Raw genomic sequence first — 6,000 nt, 5'->3', positions numbered from 1 at the left:
GCGGGCAGCGAGGGGCGGCGCGCGCGCGAGGGCCGGGCTGCGCCCTGGAGCGCGAGGCCTGCGGCTGCCTCGGTTCTCCAGCCACCCGCCCGGAGGGTGGTGGTGGGGTGAAGGTCGGAGGCAGTAGCGCTGAAAGCTGGCGACCCGGTCACCGGGCGTCCCCCCAGCACCGCCCAAGAGGCGTGGCGCAGACCTTCCGGTCAGAAGCGTGTCCGCGGGTTGCTCTGGCCCCGGGGCTCGTTGCCTGGGTTACCGAGCGCGCCGCCCCGACGCTCCGCCGGCGACGCCCCGCCCCTGACGACTGTGGCTGCCCTCGGCATTGCCTGAGAGACCGCGTGCCAATTGGAGGGTGATTACTTTGGCAGAGCTGCAAAGACGGCTTTTGATTTGGGGAACGTCCTTCCTGCTAGGGGATACGGCACCTTGGCAGGTGAGGTGACAGACTAGTGGCTCCTTGGTGCTCAGGCTTGCTCAGGGCGACCGGCTGAGTGGGGGGCCTCCGTGGCGGGTCCTGCCAGCTGTCAAAATGGCAGCGCCCAGTAGCCACGGGTCCTGCTGAATTGGGAGATCAGGTTCCTTTCCTATAAGCCAGCGAGCTTGCTGCACTTCTGATTTTGAAACCCTGAATCTAGGTTTCTCTGGAGAGTGGCGGGTGAGTGGTGGCCTTGCTGCGGTGTGAGAGTGTGACGTACACTGTCGCGGGGGTTTGCGCTTGGCTGAGATTTTCCCATTTCCGGGTTATTCCTTACGGCTTTTGAGATTTCACTTCTGATTCAAGAATCTAGAGTTTCGTAGTGCGTTAAATAGTGCGGAAAAAAATAAAGAAAGCAGAACCTGGACTATAAACGTTGTGATTACCTGGGGAGACTTTTAGAGCCTTAAGGACTTGTGACCATTTTAGATCTAAGCGAGGCTGTCCCTTGGATTTTCTCGGAAAACTTCAACTTTTCTGAATCAGAGTCTGAAAGTGGTGGAAAATTTTCTCATGCTGAACTTTGAGGGTGGGATTGGGCCTAGGGAAGTCTCGCTGGTTCTAATTACTGTGTTTTGAAAACACATCTTGTTATTTTTGGATTTTTTTTTTTTTTTAAGCTACGTTTGCAAGAGCCACGGCTTTCTGCCCCCAAACAGCGAGGAGTAACTTCACAAGCACAAGCCAAATTCGTGTTACCTTGTATACCTGGGTTTGAAACTGTGTTTGTTCTATATTGAAGCAACTGCGTACATGAGAACTTAAGGGCGGGAAATGCTTCTCTAGTTTACCATGCCTAGTGTTCTTGCAGCCCCATATCTTTGCTTCCAAATATACTTGCTAGTTACGATGCAGTGGCATTAGCACAAAGGTATTGAAGGGAATATGCTTTTATAAAAATCCTTTTAGGCTTATTGGAAGGGCTTTGAGTTTTCTTCTGGGATTTCTTAAAAGATCCATGATTAAGGGAATTGCACATTGCTATGGAGTAAATTCCAGAGCTCTCTTTTTTCTTAACATGGTACAGTATAAAATGATATTTGACATGTGAGAAAACTGCAGTATTAATGCAAGTTAAAGTAGAGAAAACTCTTGAAATGAGGGAAAAAAGAAAATTATTTTGGCCTTTTGAAAAACAGCTGGAGCTGGATGTGGTGGCAAATGACTTCTGCAAGTTTGAGGCCATCCTGGGCTGCACGGTGAACTCAAGACCAATCTGAACTATATATATATATATATATATATATATAGCCTCAAAAACCTGAACAAAAACCAAAAACAGTGGGGTTAACTTACTTTTTTTATTGGCTTTGACTTACATTTTGAAAGTAAAGTTGTATACAAATTGCTTATGTCTAACTTATTAAGACATTTAATCGTTAATCTGTTATGTATCTTAATCACTGTATTGTAATCCAGTAAAGTACATAATAGCAAATAATTTGAACTTCACATGTTTATTTAGAAAATTTTGACTACAGTAAAGTTAGTGGTAAGCTCAGGGTCTCAGGCTACTGGAACTTAAGCTTTAAAATGAAAAGTTTTCTTACTCAGTTATCTGGAGCTGAACTGTCTGTAGTTCTTTACCTGTGTGCAAACATGCATTGCTTTGTAGCAAAATTAGGGATATGAATGAACACTTTATACTTTTTAACAGAAATTTCTCTTACCATAATAAGCAGTAATAGATCAGTAAAATATCAGTATTAGATTAGGACCCTCTTCTGTTGAAGAAGAAACTCATTATTTATAACATAGATCTAAATCCTGATTTTCTTCATTACTGGGGTTTGAACCCAGGGCTTCACACTGAGCTGTATCCCACTTCCTTCACTTTTATTTTGCTTTGTGACACGGTCCTACTAAGTTCCTAGATTGGCCTGGTTGGGCTGGGACTTTCTGTTCTGCTCAGCCTCCTGGAGTGCTGAGATCATAGGCTTGCATTGCGACACGTTACCACACGTTAAATTCCCTGGTGAGTCTAGATAGCTTGAGTTGATTCAGCTGTATAGCCTGGCTGGATCTAAGTCTTTGTTACACATTTCATTGGTTTTTATTGATGTTTTATTCAAATAGAAAATGCAAGCTAAAATGCCACAGAATCAACCAAATGCCTCATACAGAACAAATTGAAACTTTTTTCATTCATTCTTTTAACGTTTATTGAATATTTTCTATGCGCCATGCAATGTAGAACATAATACAGTTACAGTGATGAGACTCCTGCCCCCAAAATGACCTATAGGGGAGTAGATAAATAAAGCAAAACTTTATTTTTGATAGGTTTCATGATTGACTTAGTACTATCAAATGCTAGGGGCACACAGAGAGGGCTACTTGTATGACTTGACCACAGGGAAGGCTTTCCATCAAGGAAGATAATTCCCGAATGCATATTAAGTTTCAGACAATGCATGGGATAAGTCAGAGATATCATTGTGTGTTTAGGGCCTGGAAGCCTGTGTAGCACTCTGTTCAGACAGCTCTGAGACCTTTAGAGTAGTGGGATGTAGGAAGAGAGGGAATCTCTCAGACTGTGGTTAGCGTGTACCAGCTTTCTTTTTAGATGATTCCTTTCTATTTGAAGTAAGTCATTTTTCCCCCTGTGCACTGGCTAAGTTGTAAATCTAGTAGGATTACAGGTGGGTTATTGAAATGGAGGTTAGTTATCTAGATGTTGACAGGCTTTTGTTTCAGATCATAACTTCAACTTTATTTTTACTTTTTAAAGAGGATTAAAATAGTAAAAAATTAGAAACCTTACAGAATTTCACTAAAAATAATAGGAATTCAATTGTTATATTGCATAATGTTGTATTCAAATTAGTTGTTTAGATTACCAGATATAAGCATGCAAAATTGGTAAAGAAAAATTATAAGAAATTAAGGAGAAAATAAAAATTTAAGCATTAAGTGCTTTTTTCAATCAACTGGCAGAAATCCGCAGTACAGTTATCCAAACTATCCTGTATGTATTACTTCTTTCTTTTGCATGACTTCAATTTTATATTGCAGGAGCACTGAAATTTTCTTTCTCCGCCTGTGCCGTCAACATGTGACTGAACAGCCTGGTACTTCAAGTCATGGTTCTTGTGGAAACCTGAGGGCTCTAAAGCAAACACAGGTCCCATTTCCAGGACTTTGTAGTTACATGCACTTGTACTTACGTCCAATTTGGAATGGAAGTACAGAGTGCTACAGGGAAGGACTGGTCATGTGAGGGGGCTCAGTGCTGACAGAGCTCATGTTCTCCTTAATGCCAGGCCGCACCTCAGGCAAAATCAGCACCTATGCTTTAAATTCCCTCTTGAGTGCGCTAGCTAGGGTTGAGAAACATGGATCTCAGGGTTTTTAGGGGCTCGGGGAAGATGTTGTGTTTGTGAGTACATGTGGGTTTGAGCTAAGCATTGAGAAGAGTTAAAGGAGCTAGGTGTATGGGGGTGCTGGTGAAAGGTTAGTTCAGGAGGAAGGGCTGCCCTTCACCTTGGATGGGGGGAAGTGGAGCCAGGGAGTGAGGGTGAGGGAGCAGATAGTCACAGCACAGAGAGCGGGAAGTGCTCTGTCCAGAGCTGGAAAGAGAGGTGTGTGCTGAAGGGATCTTGGGGAAAGGAAAGAGTTCAGCTGTGCAGGATTAGGCACCCGCAGAGCACAGCCTAAACCTCCTCTCAGCCCCTCCTGTGACCTGAGGCACAGGCTGTAAAGGGCCCTGACGAGGTCAAGTTCTTTAGCCAAGGTCTGAGAGCTCAGAAATGCCTGGGGTGACCCTGGCCCAGGGTGTGCAGTTTGCTTCACTATGTTGCCACGCTGCTTCTCAGACGGTTGTCTATGCCAGGATTTGACATTCATTAATTTTTTAGGATAATGGGAGTGAGTTTTAGTCATATTTGAATTTTAAGTTAGTTGGCGTCTCACTTATTTGTAAAACTAACTGGTGTGTTTATGAAACACTGTAAATGTGCAGACTCTCATGTTGGTTTTATACTACCTTTTTAGTCTTTTAAGATAAATTTGTATTTTCTTCTATTAACATCTCTTTGAAAAGATTCATTGTCTTTTTTAGGTGGTATTTTTATGTGTATGTGAGAAACATTTCTTTTTGGGATTTTTTTGAGACTCTGTATTTCTGTTGCAACATATCAAATAGATTCAAGGAAACCTATTCTGTTCTTAAGTATTTAGAAAGCCCTGATATATCACACCTCAGTATTTAGTAGTTTCATTGATTGAGTTCCTTTACTTGTGGGAAACAGCAATTAAATTAACAATTGATTTGGGGAAATTATGCGATGTCACTGAGTTCTAGAGGAATTATTTTAAGAGCAATTCTCTTTTTAAAGAAACAAAATCATCATCTCTTACCACAAGCCTACACTGGCATGAAGAATTGTTGGCGCTGTATTTATAGTAATATTCTGTTACAATTCACCTTAATGCTTCATTTACTACTTATGAGTGATAACTACTGAATTATGTTTTTATGTGATCATATATTTTAGAATGATAATGAAACTTGAGTGTGATAATAAGAACAATGATATAGAGTTTATGTTTTGGGCACTGTGTTGTGCACTTTGCTGCCATCCTATTGTTTGTAAACATCAGTTCGAAGTTGGCCACTTCCTTGGTGTCCCCTAATGCCTCCTGTGCAGGGAGCTTGGTCATCAGTGCGCGGCGTTCAGAGCTGGTGCCTCATTGGGTGAGGCAGGTCACTGCTTCATGGCTTTGAATGTGTAGGTGTCCTGTCTTCTGCCCTTTTCTCTCCAGCTCCTTCCCTTTTGCTTGGCTTCATGGAGGCCACAAGGCAATCTTCCCCGGGCCACACCTTTCCACCATAATACTGTCCCTTGGGGCCAGTTGGCCTCCAGCTGAAACATCTGAACACGTGAGACAGGATAGACCTTTTCTCAGTGAAGCAATGATAGCTGGATCTGCCCAGCAATGAAAAAGTGACTGATACAAATAGGGAGTGGTAGTGCCTTCTGCTGTTCCTTCAGGTGAATTGGCTGTTTACAGAAAGCACTCAGGGTTTACTGTATTGACTCTTTGTTTAGATTTTGCTAATTACTAGAGAAATGTCAGGTCAGTATTTTAAGGTATGCAGTATTTAGCTCACTGACATTAAGTGATTTCTTGGAAGTTGGTACATCTTCGAAACTATACTTAGGAGACTAGCCAGGCATAGTGGCGCAGGTTTGTTGTGGAGGACTTCATGTCTCCCCTCCCCCAGTGCGTACTTGTGTGCAGTGCAGGCTGTGTACCAGTGACTTCCTTAAATTAGCTTTAAGTTTAATTAATGAGTCTGACCGAGACTGTGCAGTGTCTGCATGAGAGCAAGCGGCTGATGGTGGACTAGCAGCGTCATCAGCAGCCATGGCTGAGCTCAGGTAGATGAGCGGCGATACCATGGGGCTAAGATACGCGATCACGTCGCCGCTGAGAGCTGCGTGACTCCAGAGGACAATTCCTTCCCAAAATTGGTTGTGAAGCAGCTTGCTCATTAAGTGTAACCTAAATCCAGCTGTTCCTGT

The 6,000-nt window shown here is 43.1% G+C and overlaps 1 protein-coding gene across 3 annotated transcripts in view; it reads left to right on the top strand.

Moving 5' to 3' along the window:
- Positions 1-526: 526 nt before the first annotated feature.
- Fars2 (phenylalanyl-tRNA synthetase 2, mitochondrial) overlaps positions 527-6,000 on the top strand; it is a 538,274-nt gene continuing 532,800 nt past the window's right edge. For all 3 annotated transcript variants that reach the window (XM_023712148.1, XM_023712146.1, XM_023712144.1), the window contains exon 1: positions 527-652. The gene's annotated coding sequence lies outside the window, so the exon portion shown is untranslated. The remainder of the gene's footprint in view (positions 653-6,000) is intronic.

This window comes from Octodon degus, unplaced genomic scaffold (assembly GCF_000260255.1).
Source record: "Octodon degus isolate 3935 unplaced genomic scaffold, OctDeg1.0 scaffold00023, whole genome shotgun sequence".
NCBI lineage: Eukaryota > Metazoa > Chordata > Mammalia > Rodentia > Octodontidae > Octodon > Octodon degus.
Note: the sequence above shows the minus strand (reverse complement) of the source record. Positions and strands in the feature narration are given on the sequence as shown.